This window comes from Salvelinus sp. IW2-2015, linkage group LG36 (genome assembly GCF_002910315.2).
Source record: "Salvelinus sp. IW2-2015 linkage group LG36, ASM291031v2, whole genome shotgun sequence".
NCBI classification, from domain to species: Eukaryota; Metazoa; Chordata; class Actinopteri; order Salmoniformes; family Salmonidae; genus Salvelinus; species Salvelinus sp. IW2-2015.
This window is the reverse complement of record NC_036875.1, coordinates 24,291,988-24,311,924: the sequence shown is the minus strand read 5'-3', so window position 1 is coordinate 24,311,924 and position 19,937 is coordinate 24,291,988.

The window sequence follows — 19,937 nt, the reverse complement described above, 5'->3', positions numbered from 1 at the left end:
GCCAATTGTAAACTGTAAACTGGGGATTATTAGGTGACCGTGATGGTTGAGGGCCTATAAAAGGGCATGTCACTTAGGACTGTAGAAACACGTCATACACCTTCCCCTGGGTGTCATGCGGAAGTGAGAGCAGAAATGACTTGATTATCTCGTTCTGGGATTGAATACAACCTCTTGGAGTGAGAAGTGCGCCATACATTTTTTTTGGAAGGCGCGAAGTTGGATCTGGAGTCGCCTCCTGGAAAACCGTCGTTATAGGTGAATATGATCTCTGGCTTCGATTTTATTTGATACATGTCACAATATCATCCTAAAGTATGTTTTTTCAATATAGTTTAATTATATTATTGAAATTTATTCTGGACTTTAGACGTGATGCGTCGCAAGAATTAGTTCAAGAAGGAGAGGTTAGCACCGCACGGCCAGTGTGCTTGCTAATTCAAGAGGGAAATAGTTCGTTCTGGATCCAAATAAAGACGGTTCTGAACAAAGGACCCCTTGGAGAACATTCTGATGGAAGATCAACAAAGATAAGGACCCAATTTGGGATACTATTTCATATATCTGTGCTATCGCTACCGTTTGACTAGAATCAATGCTGCTGTGTGTTAGCTATTGTAGTAAGCTAATATAACGATATATTGTGTTTTCGCTGTAAAACACTTCAAAAATCGGAAATATTGGCTGTATTCACAAGATCTTTGTCTTTCATTAGCTATCCACCATATATTTTTCTGAAATGTTTTATGATGAGTAATTAGGTAGTTGACGTGTCTGTATTTTCTCTGGCTACTCCCGTGCGATTTCTGACTGTAGCTATGATGGTGGCTATGATGGTAGCAGTAATGTAAAACTGATTTATAGCTAAAATATGCACATTTTTCGAACAAAACATAGATTTATTGTGTAACATGTTATAGGACTGTCATCTGAGGGAGTTTCTTCTAGGTTATTTAGGTTGGTTCTAGGTTAGTTAGGTTGGCTTGTGCATGCTACCTTCATCCTACTTGTGCTGTGAAAAATGTCTGTCCTCTTTTTTATTTGGTGGTGARCTAACATAAATATATGTGGTGTTTTCTCTGTAAAACATTTTAAAAATCGGACTTGTTGGCTGGATTCACAAGATGTTTATCTTTCAAATGCTGTATTGGACTTGTTAATGTGTGAAAGTTAAATATAAAAAAAAAATAGATTTTGAATTTCGCGCCCTGCACTTGAGCTGGATGTTGTCATAGGTGTACCGGCGTCGGGCTTGCAGCCATAACAGGTTTAATCAGGACCCTGTCTTTCAAAGATAATTTGTAAAAATCCAAATAACTTCACAGATCATTGTAAAGGCTTTAAACACTGTTTCCCATGCTTGTTCAATGAACCATAAACAATTAATGAACATGCACCTGTGGAACGGTCATTAAGACACTAACAGCTTACAGACGGTAGGCAATTAAGGTCACAGTTAACAAAACTTAGGACACTAAAAAGGCCTTTCTACTGACTCTGAAAAACACCAAAAGAAAGATGCCCAGGGTAGCTGCTCATCTGCGTGAAAGTGCCTTAGGCAAGCTGCAAGGAGAAATGTGGACTGCAGATGTGGCCAGGGCAATAAATTGCAATGTCCTAACTGTGAGACACCACAGACAGCACTACAGGGAGACAGGACAGACAGCTGATCCACCTCGCAGTGGCAGACCAGGTGTAACAACACCTGCACAGGATTGGTACATCCAAACATCACACCTGCGGGACAGGTACAGGATGGCAACAACAACTGCCCGAGTTACACCAGGAATGTACAATCCCTCCATCAGTGCTCAGACTGTCCGCAATAGGCTGAGAGAGGCTGGACTAAGAGCTTGTAGGTCTGTTGTAAGGCAGGTCCTCACCAGACATCACCGACAACAACGTCACCTATGGGCACAAACCCACTGTCGCTGGACGAGACAGGACTGGCAAAAAGTGCTCTTCTCTGACGAGTCACGCTTTTGTCTCACCAGGGTTGATGGTCGGATTTGTGTTTATTGTCGAAGGAATGAGCGTTACACCGAGGCCTGTACTCTGGAGGGAGATCGAGGTGGATGGTCCGTCATGGTCTGGAGCGGTGTGTCACAGCATCATCGGACTGAGCTTGTTGTCATTGCAGCCAATATCAACGCTGTGCGTTACAGGGAAGACATCCTCCTCCATCATGTGGTACCTTTCCTGCAGGCTCATCCTGACATGACCCTCCAGCATGACAATGCCACCAGCCATACTGCTTGTTCTGTGCGTGATTTCCTGCAAGACAGGAATGTCAGTGTTCTGCCATGGCCAGCGAAGAGCCCAGATCTCAATCCCATTGAGCACGTCTGGGACCTGTTGGATCGGAGGGTGAGGGCTAGGGCCATTCCCCCCAGAAATGTCCAGGAACTTGCAGGTGCCTTGGTGAGTGGGGTAACATCTCACAGCAAGAACTGGCAAATCTGGCGCAGTCCATGAGGAGGAGATGCACTGCAGTACTTAATGCAGCTGGTGGCCACACCACATACTGACTGTTACTTTTGATTTTGACCCCCCCTTTGTTCAGGGACACATTATTCCTGGGGTGGCAGGTAGCCTAGTGGTTAGAGCCTTGGACTAGTAACCGAAAGGTTGCAAGATCAAATCCTTGAGCTGACAAGGTAAAAATCAGTCATTCTGCCCATGAACAAGGCAGTTAAGCCACTGTTCCTAGGCTGTCATTGAAAATAAGAAGTTAACTGACTTGCATAATTAAATAAAAAAATGTAAATCAATTTCTGTTAGTCGCATGTCTGTAGAACTTGTTCAGTTTATGTCTCAGTTGTTGAATCTTGTTATGTTCATACAAATATTTACACATGTTAAGTTTGCTGAAAATAAACGCAGTTGACAGTGAGAGGACATTTCTTTTTTTGCTGAGTTTATTACTTCTACATTTTCCTCTTAGATGGCAGGGCACTGTCTAAAAGAACAAATCTTTAACAGGTAAGTTGTCTCTGCCGTGGATGAAGAGTCTTAAACCACACTTCTGCTCCAGAACAGTGGGCAGAACACTGAGAGTGACACTCTCTCCTCCATGCCTTTGTCTAGGAGGATTCTGTCAAGAGTGGATTCTAGAGATTTTACTAAATTGTATTTTATCTGAAATTGAGTTTTTTTGTTTTATAAATGGCCCATTAGTTCTACAATAGCAGTGGGATTGACCCCAGATGGGACCTGCTGAGAAGACTAATTATACTGCAGACTACTGCACTGCACAATGAGAGGGGACCGACTGAGACATTTACTGTACAGTACAGGGTTAGTGTGCCTCCGTGTGGTGTGACTAAGAACTACATGGCTCCCAATACTATACTGGCATTGACTGAATAAGCATTTCTGTACAACGTAATGTGTAAATAAAATAGCATCAGTAAACTTCAGTTTGTGAACTAAATGTTCTTACCCTCAGAACGACCATAGTGTTTAGAAAACCCCACGGAAGAGGAGAGCCAGATCAATGGCAAACACCATGACGACCACAGCAGCCAACAAGAGGAAGAGCAGCAGACCACACATACATCCACCATCAGCATAGACTCTGTGGGAGGAAGACAAAACACTAACAAAGTTAAAGAGAGAGAATGTGTGTGTATGTGTGTCTGTGTGTTTGTGTGTCTATGTGTGTTTGTGTGACGTGTATGTGTGTCTGAGTGTATTTGCCTGACGTCTGTGTAGCTTATGTGCGCGGGTTGGGGTGCGCATGTGTATGTTTCCACTAACCTTTTGGCTTGAGAGTCACCACTGCAGATATCCATTTCTGGTCATTCATGGCCACACACTTGAACTCTGACTGGTCCTTCATAGTCACTGTTCTATGGTCAAGATAGCCGTGACGATCATCCGCCTTGAAGATACCTCGCTACAATAACAAATCCATACAGAACATTCACACATTAGTGAATTATCAATAATGAATCTGAGATCTTGTTTTCTAAGAAATGTGTCAATTCTGTTGCCTTGTTCTAAAAAACAAGTATGTGTGTGCGCGTTATGTGCCTACATCAATGAGTCCGCGTATGTGTGTACCTGTTGTCGTAGCAATTTCCTGTATTACCAAATGAGGAGAGTTACAAACCACACACCAGTCAGAGTTATACTTAAACTTCATCTTTAATAATATGAGCTTTACAATAGCCCTTTGACTCTCAGATCAATTCAGTGTCTATAATGAATTCTGAGAGTACCAACATAATGGCAAATTAGATATTTTATAGCAAAGATCCACCCCCCTAGTCGACATGACAAACCACAGATAATAGGAACTGTTCACAAAGAAAGACTTTTACTTGAGAGAGGAGTATCCCTTAGCCAGAATGCATTCGCTATAAATTATCGCTCAGTTTGGTCTCTAAAACGAGGTTCTAATCTCGTTCCTGGTACTTCATAGTACAAAAATATTACCTTTACATACATGAAGGGAACATTTTGACATTTGCCGTATGGTTGATGAGAAACTCCATATTGCAAATGTACGGTCCCTTACAAGACGTCCGCGAACGTTTGTAAAAATTCGCGGACGACGGCGGGCCGTGCACGGGGGCCAGATCTTCCGGGAAGTCATCAAACGAAGTCTCTCGGACATTCGGTTTCCTTTTTATAAAATTTTCTAATATTGGTCGTTTTTCCGCTGTCCCGGTAAATCCCAACAGAGGGCGAATGGAATCATATTGCAAATGTACAAAACATCACCAATCACGACGTGGCCTTTTCTCCTAAATGGAAAAGACTTCGAAGATGAAACTTGGTGAGCATAGGTTTGGCATAATGGGCAGTTGGCCCCGAACAAGATGGCGTCGAGGCCTCAATGCTTTTTGAGTTATGGCCATTTTTCTGGGATTAAAGGTCAAAAACGAAAATAGAGCGCTAATTTGACCGCTTCACGTCAAAGTACATAAACCTACGGTGTCAGGAAAAAAAGAACCAGCCCTTTATCTATAATAATTTAACTTCTAATTGGTCCCAATCCCGGATCCGGGAGCAGCATAGCCTAGCATAGCGTCACAAGTAAATACTAGCATCTAAATATCATTAAATCACAAGTCCAAGACACCAGATGAAAGATACACATCTTGTGAATCCAGCCATCATTTCTGATTTTTAAAATGTTTTACAGGGAAGACACAATATGTAAATCTATTAGCTAACCACGATAGCAAAAGACACAACTTCTTTTTCCCACCATTTTTTTCCTTTGCAAGCGTAGCTATCACAATTTCGACCAATAAAGATATAAATAGCACTAACCAAGAAACAACTTCATCAGATGACAGTCTGATAACATATTTATTGTATAGCATATGTTTTGTTAGAAAAATTTGCATATTTCAGGTATAAATCACAGTTCTACATTGCAGCTGCAATCTGAAATAGTGCCGAAGCAGTCAGAATAATTACAGAGACCAACGTCAAATACCTAAATACTCATCATAAAACTTTTCTGAAAAATACACAGCATACAGCAAATGAAAGACCAACATCTTGTGAATCCAGCCAATATTTCATATTTTTAAGTGTTTTACAGCGAAAACACAATATAGCATTATATTAGCTTACCACAATAGCCAGAAACACAAAGCCGTTTACCAGCAGCAAAGGTTAGCGATCTTAACAAACAGCAAAAGATATATAATTTTTGACTAACCTTCATATACTTCATCAGATGACAGTCCTGTAACATCATATTACACAATGCATATAGGATTTGTTCGAAAATGTGCATATTTAGTGGCACAAATCGTGGTTATACAATGTGATTAGTAGCAACATTTCAGGCAATCTGGCCGGCGCCATCTTGGAGAGGCACCTAATCTAATCGATAACTAAACATAAACTTGACAAAAAAATACAGGTTGGACAGCAAATGAAAGATACAGTAGTTTAATGCAACCGCTGTGTTAGATTTTTAAATTAACGTTACTCGACATACAGCGTGCGTTACAGCGAGACCATGCCGAAATTAATGGCGGACTATAATTTTACATTGTTCCACAGAAGTACGAATTAACATCATAAAAGCTCTTACTTTGGATGATCTTCCATCAGAATCTTGGGCAAGTGGTCCTTTGTCCAGAACAATCGTCTTTTGGTTGAAAGATGTCCTCTACTCCTGTAGAAATTAGCTGCTAACGCCAATGTACCGGAGAGGTGCCCAACTCGTGATAACGCCTGACAAAGAAACTCCAGAAAATCGCAATAAACTGATATAAACTGCTATAAGTCGGTTTAAATTAACTACCTTATGAAGTTTTTAGACAAAAAAACAAATAAATCAAGAGCCGGAGATATAGAACTGCTAAACCGAAAAGCTTTTCAGGACGCCATGCTGGTGTACCTCTGCGTCAGGCGCCACGTCGAAAAGGTCGGTCCTTCCGTTCCAAGAGGCTTTATAGTCCCCAGATGGTGCTATCCACTCCATTCAAAGTCTCACCGCTTACTGACATCTAGGGAAGGCGTATGCAGTGCATGTAGCCCATAGCTTACAAGGGAATTTATAAACCGACCCTGGAACAGAACCTCGATTTCAGAAATCTCACTTCTTGACAGGAAGTGTGCTGCAGAATGAGTTCTGTTTCACTCAGAGAAATAATTCAAACGGTTTTAGAAACTAGAGAGTGTTTTCTATCCAATAGTAATAATAATATGCATATTGTACCAGCAAGAATTGAGTTTAATTTGGGAACGGAAAATTCTACAAAGTGTAAACAGCACCCCCTATGAGAAATCGTACATTGTACATTGGTGATGTTCAAAAAAAAATGTTTTTTTCCCCAAAAAGTTACAGATCCAGTTGCAGCGTGTTCAGACGAATCTTTTTAAGTGGATTTCGGAGCTCTGCGAGATTTCTGTGATTTTCTGTGATTTTCTGAAATAATACACACTCATTCAACCCTCTGTAAATAAGTAAGTTCTCAACATAAAGACTTAAAACTCAAAATTATATAGAGCCTACCTCAAGGAGGATATGTGTTCACTTTCAGCTTCCTGTGTCAACCAGAAGTACATTAAAATGGTGTCATAGTGGCTGTTTCGAGGTTAAAAAGGTCAGATCTTTCAAAATGTGATATGTGTTGATTTAGGCAACCCTCATGAACTGTAAATCAGTCATTTCTCCCAACAGATGTCAAAGAAAAGCTCTCTCTCACACACACACACACACACACACACACACACACACACACACACACCACACACACACACACACACACACACACACACAACACACCACACACCCCACAACACACACACACACACACACACACACACACACACACACACAGCAAGGATGGAGTGACAAAGGCGGTGCTTAAACACACTCAGAGCCTGCAATGGCATTACCATAATCTCAACGCCGTGCCGAGTTCAACGAGATGCCCCGCTTGACCGTAGCTCGCTCGGTCTGAGCGCAGCGACCGTGAAAAAAAAGAAGGCCCAAAATGAAGCCTGGCCCTAAATTTCAAGTGCTTTTGGGTGACAGCGGGAGAACCGATAGGGTGAGAAGCACAATTTGACCTCAGGAACGTCCCTGAGGTCCTTCCGATCTGTGCAAGCCTAACCTTCATCGTGTGGCATTAACCCTTAATAGTGAAAAGAAGCTGTTTACATCAAACCGTTTTCAATGACTTCTCTACCCATAGGAATACATTGCCTGCTCCCCTAAATTCAACCTGATTCCTATGTGGGTTATGATTGCCTTGTCTTCGATGACAATTCATCAGGCCACTATGAGGTCTACCTGTGTCGATTCTAAGCTTCCTGGAGCAACCAGAAGTGATTAAATTCACCCTAAAGGTGTTTTGATATACATAACCTGCAATTGTAAAAATCACTGCATTCAACCCTGTGTAGATCAGTCAATTCTTGACAGAAAGACTTAAAACTCAGGATTCTGTAAAAGCCTACCCCAATGAGGATATGTGTTTACGTTTAGCTTCCTGTGCCAACCGGAAGTGCCATAATTGGGGTCAAAGGGGCTGTTTCGAAGGGTTAAAAAAGTCAGATCTTTCCAAAACTTCATATGTGTGATTAGGCAACCCTCATGAACTGTAAATCAGTCATTCATCCCATCAGATTTCCAAGAAAAACTCACACGCACACACAGCAAGGATGGAGTGACACAGTGTGGGGCTTAGAGACACACAGTGCCTGCAATAGTTACCTTTGTTCGAACTATCAAAGAACCGTTAGACCTAGAGCTCTGAAACTTTAGAAACCTGTTATAGAGCTCAGGTCGATAGTGCATGGTGAGTTATGTGGCTCTAGAAGGTTCTCAGACCGAGAAACAGCCTCGTACATTTGCAATAACTTCAATTCATTTTGACCATTACGAAAATGACGACATTTAGAAAAGGTCAGAGTCGCAAGACTAGGTGCATTGAAACTGCCTCGGCCCATAGAGACGGACCCCAACGTTTCTGTCCGATAGCTCATTCAAGGACCCCATAGCAAGGCCTGGAAAAAAGTGGATTTTCAGCACCAATTAAGGTCGCTGCTCGGGCTCCAAATGACCTATTGAGCCGAAACTTGGGATTTGGGGTTGCCTCAGCTAGGCCTACACATAATGTCATAACTGGACCCGCAGCTAGAATGTAACTACGTGTTCTATGGTTTTATTATGGTTTGAACAGAAGGCGCTGTGAATTTTGGGCCTGCTCTGAAATATGTGATAGTGGCTTCTAAACGAGTTGGAAAAAGTGGGTGTGGTGTCAGTTTGTATCAGTTTGGTGTCAGAATGATATCTAATTGACTGATGGATGGTGACTTGCTGGCTGACTTTTGTCCATTTGCAATATGTTTAAACAGTGAGGTACCATCACCAAAGTGAAATTCTGAAATCAACACCAACGAGTGATGGAGAGGAACTAGAATCACTGCCCGGCCATCCCGAGTTCATCGGGCCAGTCAATTTCGCATTCCTGCAGTATTTTTGAGCATGTCAAATTCGTGATGGCAATTGCCCATTGAAACATATTGCAAATGGAAAGCCGTGCATCTGGAATGTGTTACCAGAAGCACATTTTTAAAATGGTTTTTAATGCCTTTAGGAGTGAGCAAGGGGTCTACGGTTGGGTAGGGAGCATTTTTTTACTTGCCTTATGGACAAGTAAAAAATAAAAATAAATAAAAAGAATGATAAGAAAATTTGTTAAAAGTATGTTCATACAGTTCTTATACATGTGTAATTGACAACAACAAAAAAAGAATTTCAAAAAAACGGTCCAGAAAGCACTTTTTAAGGGGGTGATAAGTTTTTGAAAAAAAATTCAGATTTTCTACTTTTGACTTTTGACTTCCTATGAAACCATATTGCAAATGGACAAAACATATGCCTTATGGACAAGTATAAAAATATATATTTTAAATTATGATAATAAAATTTGACAAAAGTATTTTCATACAGTTCTTATACATGTGTAATTGACAAAACAAATCGAAAGAATTTCAAAGAACGGTCCAGAAAGCACTTTTTTAAGGGGGTGATACGTTTTAGATTTTTTTTTCAAATTTTCTAAATTTTGGTAATGACTTTTTGACTGAATTGACTGAAAATTTACGGTGGAGCGCACTCGCCATCTATTGGATTTTTAGTGGCATTTGCCATATGGCAAATTTGCAATCAGTTTTGAATGAAACGACGTCCAATTGAGTGGTATTGTACATCGTGTATATGTTTCGTATGGTGCCAATAACAGCCCATTAATTTTTGTCCGTTCAGGGGGGTGTTCCCTTACTATCTGGAATGCTCTTTAGGATTTATTGGCCAAAGACATCGTAAATCTCCTCTGTCAGTGCTATCTCATAGAGGCCCATCCTCAGTGGAACACTAAATAGTCGACAGATTCTATTCTGACGAATAAAACAACCATTATAATGCAATACAAAGATTATAATATAATCTTACAAGCACTATAACATAATCTCGCAATTTTCCACGACGCTGTTCAATTTCACTCAGTAGCCTTGCTGCTATGAGGACACTTTCTCTCCGTTCATCTCCCACTACACGTGACAGTTGTCTTCGATGCTCTGCCCACAAAACACTTCAAATTCAACTTCTTAGTGTTGCCTATGAAGAACGAGACATACTGTGAAGACAGAGATATACTGGGCAAACCAAATCAAGCACAACACAAGTATTTGACGGTATTTGAGCCAGGTGGGATCCCTATACAGGTCAGTGTTTTCTGTGCTTCCGTCTCAAGACAGGTTGATCTGAGGAGGACGAGAGGCAGAGGGAGCTGAAGGAGACAAACACACAGTTTAATCAGATACTTTTGGATACTTTCAAAAAGTTGGTTGCTGCAAAGGCAACTCGTGATATGAGAGTTGGTTTTGGTGTTTGTTTAAAATGTGAAATGTAGCCTAATGTACTGTTTGTGTTTCCACATTTGTGATTTTTTCTGTAAAATTGATGACCCTGCTGATATCTTAGATGAGGTCTCTTTATCCCAGTAAAGATTCAATCAAATAAATCAAATGCTGAGCAGATTGACAGAGCTGTCGTCAAGCCACAGCCTACTTTCCTTGCACCTTCAGTCTCCTGGATGCAGATGTGTTGAGGACCCTCCCACTATGCTCCCACGTGCACACACACACATAGATGTTCTCATCTGCTGTGTGTGCTCTGCTCATTTGTAATGAGACTGAAATTCTGAAGTTAACTTCTCTAGGATAGGGGGCAGCATTTTCACTTTTGGATAAATAGCGTGCCCAATTTCAACTTCCTTCTACTCATCCCCAGAATATAAGATATGCATATTATTAGTAGATTTGGATAGAAACCCCTCTGAGGTTTCTAAAACTGTTTGAATGTCTGTGAATATAACAGAACTCATATGGCAGGCAAAAACCTGAGAAAAAATCCAACCAGGAAGTGGGAAATCTGAGGTTTGTAGGTTTGCCTATCCAATATACAGTGTCTTTTGGGTTATATTGCACTTCCTAAGGCTTCCACTGGATGTCAACAGTCTTTAGAACCTTGTTTGATGCTTCTACTGTGAAGAATGAGGGAAGGAGACCTCTTTGAGTCAGGTGTCTGGCATGAGCTGATCACGCGCTCTCCCGTGAGAGCGACCTCCGTTCCATCGCATTTCTGATGACAAAGAAATTCTCCCGTTGAAACATTATTGTAGATTTATGTAAAAAATTCCAAAAGTTTGATTCTATAGATCGTTTGACATGTTTCTACGAACTGTAATGGAATTTTTTTACTTTTCGTCTGACCTGCGCGTCATCAATTTGGATTTTGGAACTAAACGCACGAACAAAAAGGAGGTGTTTGGACATAAATTATGGACGTTATCGAACAAAACAAACATTTATTGTGGAACTGGGATTCCTGGGAGTGCCTTCTGATGAAGATCATCAAAGGTAAGTGAATATTTATAATACTATTTCTGACTTCTGTTGACTCCACAACATGGCGGATATCTGTATGGCTTGTTTGGGCTCTGAGCGCTGTACTCAGATTATAGCATGGTGTGCTTTTTCCGTAATTAAAAAAAAAAATCTGACACAGTGGTTGCATTAAGGAGAAGTTTATCTAAAGTTCCATGTATAATACTTATATCTTTTATCAATGTTTATTATGAGTATTTCTTTAAATTGATGTGGCTCTCTGCAAAATCACCAGATGTTTTGAAAGCAAAACATTACTGAACATAACGCGCCAACGTAAACTAAGATTTTTGGATATAAATATGAACTTTATCGAACAAAACGTACAAGGTGGATCGCGCTCTGATCCAGGTGCGGCAACATCGTTGAATCAATGCCTCAGCTGATGGCACCCCCTCTTCGGCCACTTGTTCAGGAATGGGGGGGCGAACACAAACTGACATTCAAACGGAGACAGTCCAGTGGATGAGGTCGGCAGTGTGTTGTGAGCATACTCTGCCCAGACAAGGAACTTGCTCCAGTTGCTGACCTGGGTGGAGACAAAACAGTGGAGGAACTTCTCCAGCTCCTGGTTGGCCAGCTCCGTTTGCCCATTCAACTGTGGGTTTCTCCCCGAGGAGAAACTCAACGATGCCCCCAACAGGGAGCAGAAGGCTTTCCAATACCTTGCGAAAAACTGGGGCCCACGATCTGAGGCAATGTCCTGGGGAAGTCCGTGTAGTCGAAAGACATGGGTAATTATGAGATCAGCGGTCTCCTTCGCTGAGGGCAACTTGGGTAAGGTAATGAAATGGGCTGACTTGGAAAACCTATCGACCACCAGGATAGTGGTAATTCCTTGGGATGGGGGTAACCCTGTGATAAAGTCTACGGACAGGTGGGACCAGGGCCGGCTGGGGATGGGCAGAGGTTGGAGCAACCCAGTCAATTGCTGTCGTGGGGACTTGCTTTGGGCACAGGTGGAGCAGGGCGTAACGAAGAATCTCACATCCTCAATCATGTTGGGCCACCAGAATTTCTGCCTCAGGAACTCCAGTGTCCGATTAACCCCTGGATTGCCAGTTAATTTAGAGGTATGTCCCCATTGTAGTACTCTGGAACGGGCTGATCATGGAACATAAAGTATGAGGGGGACAAGAAACTCCACCCTTCAAGGGCCCACTTAACTGCCAAGAGCTCCCGGTTGCATACATCGTAGTTGCGTTCCGCTGGCGAGAACCGCTTGGAGAGAAAGGCACATGGGTGCAGTTTCTTGTCCCCCTCGTTCCGCTGTGAATGGACTGTCCCTGCTTCAGTGTCCGAGGCGTCCACCTCTACCACAAAGGGACGGGTAGGATTAGGACGGACGAGGAGGGTCCAGAGGTGAAACGTTCCTTGAGCTCCCCGAATGCTCTGTCAGCCTCGGAGGTCCAGAAAAAACAGTTCTGGGACTTGTGGGTTAGGGCCATGAGAGGTGCTGCCACCGCACCAAAGTTGAGTATAAAACACCTGTAAAAATTAACCATACCTGAGGAACCGACACTTGTTTGAGTGAGGTGGGACGGGGCCAGTTGGTGACCGCCCTCACCTTCATGGAGTCCATTTGGATGCCAGCGGTAGAGATAATGTGGCCCAGGAGAGAAACTTGGGATACATGGAACTCACACTTCTCTATCGTGATGTATAGTTGACTCTGCAGGAGGCATCTCAGGACTTGGTGGACGTGCAGGATGTGTTCCGGAAGAGTCTTGGAGAAGATCAGGATGCCGATTCAACATAGCTCTAAGCGTGTCATTGGCCAATGCTTGGAAGACTGCCGGTGAGTTCGATAATCCGAAGGGCATGACTAAATACTTATAGTGGCCACTCTGGGTGTTAACTAGGGTATGTGGGACGGTAGCGACCCACCTTGTCAACAGCCAGTGAAACTGCAGGGCGCCAAATTCAAAATAACAGAAATCCCATAATTTAAATTCCTCAAACATACAAGTATTTTACACCATTTTAAAGCTACACTTGTTGTAAATCCAGCCAAAGTGTCCGATTTCAAAAAGGTTTTACGACGAAAGCACACCAAACGATTATGTTAGGTATGAGCCAAGTCACAGAAAAAGACAGCCATTTTTCCAGCTAAAGAGAGCAGTAACAAAAAGCAGAAATAGAGATAAAATGAATCACTAACCTTTGATAATCTTCATCAGATGACACTCATAGGACTTCATGTTACACAATACATGTATTTTTTGTTCGGTAAAGTTCATATTTATATCCAAAAATCTGAGTTTAGGCAAGAATCTACTGTATCACTTGGCAAAAAGCCTGAGAAAATGCAGAGCACCAAATTAAAATTAATTACTATGAAAATTACTATAAAATCAACTTTCATTAAATCACACATGAAAGATACCAAATTAAAGCTACACTGGTTGTGAATCCAGCCAACATGTCAGAATTCAAATAGGCTTTTCAGCGAAAGCATACGATGCTATTATCTGAGCATAGCACCATAGTAAACAAAAGAGAGAAAACATTTTAACCCTGCAGGCGCGACACAAAACGTAGAAATAAAAATATAATTCATGCCTTACCTTTGACGAGCTTCTGTTGTTGGCACTCCAATATGTCCCAAAAACATCACAAATGGTCCTTTTATTCAATGAATTCCGTCGATATATATCCAAAATGTCCATTTATTTGGCGTGTTTGATCCAGAAAAACACCGGTCCCAACTTGCTTAAACGTGACGACAAAATATCTCAGTTCTTACCCCAATCTAGCATGTTGTCCCGTGGACCAGGATAATAGTGGGTTAAGTAGCACTAGCCAGGGGTACCCTAGGATAAGGGGGTTCTTGGGAGCAGAGATCAAAATAAAACTAAGAGTCTCTGAGTGGTTCACTCCAACCTGCAGTAGATTTGCTTGGTCTGATATTCCACCTGGCCGGAGCGTCCATCAAGGGCTTGAATCTGCAGAGGGATGGGACATTCCACGCAGGGGATATGTAATTATCTGTAATTATCCGCGGCCCTGGAGTCCACGAAGGCTTGAATGTGATGCTAACAGATGTCCCAATGGAGGGTTGCGGGTAGTGTCAGATGGTGACCGGGTAGCTGGGGTGTAACTGCACAGTTCGTCAGGGTCTCCCCTTGTCCTGGCAAGCCCTGGAGTTTCCCGTCAACTCTGGGTATGTAGAACGGAGACGGCCGAGACCTCTGCAGTAGAGGCAGCAACCGTCGTGCATGTGCCTGTCACGTTCCTGTGGGCTCAGACGTCTGCGTCTCAGCTGCCTGGGCTCCAGAAACCGGGATACAGCGGTGGTGTCAAAAAGGCGCTGTCTCACACTTTCTCGGATGCGGTTGTCAATCCTGATGGCCAGCATTATCAGGGACTCGAGGTCCTCTCCCAGTTCCCGAGCTGCCAGTTCATACTTGATGGAGTTAGACAGACCCTGGTGGAAAGCGGTGACCAGTGCCTCAGTATTCCACCCACTCTCGGCGGCGAGGGTGCGGAACTCAATGGCGAAGTTAGCCACTGGTCTGGCCCCTTGGCAGAGGTTGAACAGTCGACTTGCTGCTTCTCGTCCGCGAATGGGTGGTTGAAGACTCGTCGCAGCTTGGCAGTGAAGGCTAATATAGAGCTGCAGGATGGTGGCTGTTGTTCCCTCACCGCTGTTGCCCACGCCAGGGCCTTGCCCGAGAGTAGAGAGATTATGTAGGTGACTGATCGGTGTGGAACGAGGAGGACTGTAGCTCGAACACCAGAGAGCACTGAGTGAGAAACCCCTTGCATCCTCCCGGGTGGCCGTCATACAGCTCGGGGGCTGGGCTCTTGGGTTCCTGGTGCAGGTTCCCTGGAGGAACTACGGCAACGCCTGTAGCACTGGGAGATGAGACTTGTGCATTGGCTCCTCCTGGGTTGGGGTTGGGCCGTGGTTGGAGGAAATTGGTAAGTGCCCGGAGGGTATCTGATATTTGGGAGAGCTGTTCTTGCTGCCGCCCAGTGCTTCTTGGTGGGTTATAGCGTTCTGGATCTGGGTGATCTCTGCTGGGTTCATTTTGAAGCAGAAGCTTGCTGTGACATGGTGAGGTTAGACCCAGGTGCAGAGAAGAGACCAGACGAGGAATCAGTGGTTAAGAATAAACATAATACTTTACAGAGAAACGGTAGCCGCAGGATCACAGTACACTTGAAAAAACAACAAACACTAAGTTAGCAACTCACTCAGTAAACGAACACACATGGAAAACAATTCAAGCTGCAGTAAAGGACAACAGAAAACACACCTCTTTTAACAGGGAAATCATAATGAATAAATAGGACACCTGAGTGTCGTTATTGTCTCTAGGACGGTCTCTGCCACCCTCTAGTGACAGGTGGAACCATGACAATGAAAACAGGATGCACCTGAGCATAATTTAGAGTCTCATAGCAAAGGGTCTGAATACTTATGTTTTAAATTTTAATACATTTGCAAAAAATTCTAAAAACCTGTTTTCGCTTTGTTATTATGGGGGATTGTGTGTAGATTGATGAGGACATTTTTTTATTTAATCCATTTTAGAATAAGGGTGTAACGTAACAAAATGTGGAAAAAGTTAAGAGGTCTGAATACTTCCAGAATGCACTGTATTTGTATGTGTGCAGGGCCAGCTCTATCCTTTTGGGTGTCCTAAGCGAGATTTGGTTGTGGGGGTCCCCCACCAAGCAGGCCATTTTTTTGTTGTGGCCTCCATCTTCACTGCAAGTTTTCGGCAGTTCTACACATTTTACCATGAGTCGGAGAGACATTTTAGAAATGTTATAACACATTTCATACATTTCTACTCATTTTGCCATGGGGCAGAGGGAAACGTTTGAAGTTTTAAAGCTAATTTCCTGCAATTCTACACATTTTGCCTTGACCTATACCATAGAGTGGATGTCCGCGCATCTGTATGAAGGTGGCAGAGTTGCAGCGGTGTTTGTCAGACCAGGAGACATCAGCGGATGAAAACGACTGTAGCCCCTTTGGGCTACAAACTAATTTGACCGCTCTATGGAAAGATGACACCCTCATGAATACGATGGTGTTCCACAAGCGTCATGGGACTCCGAACAGTTTGGGTTACACACTATCGAGAGGTGAGAGTCACGAACACGTACATGTCGGTTGTTTTGCTCTAGGATGCCCATAAGCCTCACAATTAGGTAACCCGGTACCAGGTAAAACAAATGAATGGAAGTAGTTTAGTGCCGAAAAAATTTGTTGAATATGGGTACACAACTTGACCACTATCGGCCTGGGCCTGTCACCACCCCCAAGTTCCTGTGGTTCAAGGACAAGGTAGCTGTTCTGGAAAGAGCCAATAACTTGAGAGTAACGTATATCCTTCTCAACGAAGACTACCCTTTAGCTGTGTGCCGGAAGAGGACAGAACTTATCCCAGCCATGAAAGCTGTCAGAGCGCGTGGGGATATTGTTACATCTGCTATGACAGGCTCATTGTCCACCCTCCCTCCCAAAAGCCTGGAAGGGATGAGAGAACCAAGCCTATTGGTTCATAGCTTCAACACCGCAGCACACACACACACCAACTGATTAATGGACTGCTAAATGTATATTTTTTTTGTCTTGCTTTATTTGCTCTTTTCCATATTATGTCTATCTCTGATAAGCTACCCAGGAAAGGGATGAAAGTAGCCCATATTAATATATGTAGCCTTAGAAATAAGGTTCATGTAGGGCTGTTGCGGTGACCTTATTACCGCCACACTAGGGTTCACCCGTCATTAGTAGCCTACCAAATGCAATTGCACGAGAAAACAGTGATGGCCTCCATTAAAAAGAGGAGGGTCCCATCATTCTATAGGCTAGGCCTAGTATATTTATTTCTAAACTTTCCTAATATTAAGCACATTACTTATCTTTACTACAGGAGTATAGCCTACCTGGCTGGCATGAACAGGAACCACGGGAAAAGCGTCCGCCATTCGCTATTTAAGTGCATAGATGACATATATTCTTTCCTGCTGCCCCTGTTTCAAGACAGGTGCATGATAATGGTCCATTCTAAATCAAAACAAATGTCACACATATTATTTAGTATATGCAAAGACAAGATTAAATCAAGAATAGTCTGATTGGTGACAATATTAGTCTATCACTTGTGAATTACATATTATAACTTGTGAATGAAGCCCAGCAGAAGGCAAAAAACAGTGCCTTTTTTTGCGACTTTTTCAAATCACAGTAGCACAGCTCATGTAGCCTAGGCCATAGGCCTATATGTTAAGGTTTGTATAAAATCAATTCAATTCAAATGTTATTTGTCACATGCGTCGAATACAACAGGTTATAGTGAAATGCTTACTTACGAGCCCTAAACCAACAACACAGTTAAAAAATAAATACAATTTAAAAAAAAATACGAATAGGAATAAGAAATAAAAGTAACAAGTAATTAAAGAGCAGCAGTAAAATAACAATAGCAAGACTATATACAGGGTACCAGTACAGAGCCAATGTGCGGGGGCACCGGTTAGTCGAGGTAATTGAGGAAATATGTACACGTAAGTAGAGTTTTTAAAGTGACTATGCATAGATGTTAACAACAGAGAGAAGCAGAGGTGTAAAAGGGGGGCAATGCAAATAGTCTGGGTAGCCGTTTGGTTAGATGTTCAGGAGTATTATGGCTTGGGGGTAGAAGCTGTTTAGAAGCCTCTTGGACCTAGACTTGATGCTCCGGTACCGCTTGCCGTGCAGTAGCAAAAATAACAGTCCATGACTAGGCTGGCTGGAGACTTTGAAAATTTTTAGGGCCTTCCTCTGACACCGCCTGGTATAGAGGTTGCAGATGGCAGGAAGCTTGGCCCCAGCAATGTACTGGGCCATACACACTACCCTCTGTAGTGCCTTGCTGTCGGAGGCCGAGCAGTTGCCATACCAGGCAGTGATTCAACCAGTCAGTATGCTCTTGATGGTGCAGCTGTAGAACCTTTTGAGGATCTGAGGACTCATGCCAAATATTTTCAGTCTCCTGAGGGGGAATAGGTTTTGTCGTGCCCTCTTCACGACTGTCTTGGTGTGCTTGGACCATGTTAGTTTGTTGGTGATGTGGACACCAAGGAACTTGAAGCTCTCAACCTGCTCCACTACAGCCCTGTCGATGAGAATGGGGGCGTGCTCGGTCCTCTTTTCCTGTAGTCCACAATCATCTCCTTTGTCTTGCTCACGTTGAGGGAGAAGTTGTTGTCCTGGCACCACACGGCCAGGTCTCTGACCTCCTCCCTATAGGCTGTCTCGTCGTAGTCGGTGATCAGGCCTACCACTGTTGTGTCATTGGCAAACTTAATGATGGTGTTGGAGTCGTGCCTGGCCTTGTAGTCATGAGTGAACAGGGAGTACAAGAGGGGACTGAGCACGCACCCTTAAGGGGCCACTGTGTTGAGGATCAGTGTGGCGGATGTGTTATTACCTACCCTTAACACTTGGGAGCGGCCTGTCAGGAAGTCCAGGATCCAGTTGCAGAGGGAGGTGTTTAGTCCCAGGGTCCTTAGCTTAGTGATGAGCTTTGAGGGCACTATGGTGTTGAACGTTATCCATTTTGCAAGGCAAAATGGATAACGGTGGCCAAATGCCAGAGGGGATGAATCATAAAGAGAAGTTACTATGTGTGTGACGTAAGGAGGAAAAGTGTGTGCCAAGAAGTGTGTGAGAAGTGTGTGCCAAGGTTGAAAAGGCAGTTGTTTTCATGAACCAGCTCGGCTTTTATTATATTGTAATAAATGTTTATTTGAAATCACAGACTCCGGTATTTGAGAAATATTATTGACTGAATAACGGTCACTTTTGATAATGGTGTTTTCCCGCTAATGGAACATTCGTGCTGATAGCCTACTCCCATGTGCACATTGCTGCGCTTATAATGTGAAGAAATAGCCTAATAGTTTATCAACATTTTAAGCTAAATGTTCTGATCTGTTCTGTCAGCCACATTGTGTAAAAAAAGTGTTTTTGATGCTGGTGGTTATATTAAGTTGGGATCTATCGCATCCCACAACTGTGTCAGACTAGGTTTGAAATATTTATTTCTATCACAGAATAGGTCAACTTTTGTACAATCGGGGATAGTAGATTGACATTGGCTATTGCTTTCGCTGTTCGTTAGGCCTACTCATCTTGTTGACAGTGAAAAGTTCTTCCAATATCTTCAATATGCACCTCGGAATTGGATAAGGATGCGCACAGTTGTGTCCCGATGTGTGTGTCTTCACATGTAGCCTTTGAGAACCACCCGATCACATGATGGAGAACCATGTGAGTGAGAGGTGCTTCCGAGTTTGCAGCACTCAGGGAGAAGGACACAGCGCAGCACTCCGGGCCAAGGGCACAACGGCCACTGGCCGCAAAAGGCATAGATTTTTTTCGGGTGCATTACGGCCACACAAAAGTGATGCTGGCGTGAAATTCAAGGCATTATCAAGTGCTTGTCAAATTGTGAATGAGAGACTGATAAAGTGTGTACAGCCTGCGCAAAAAAACAAAG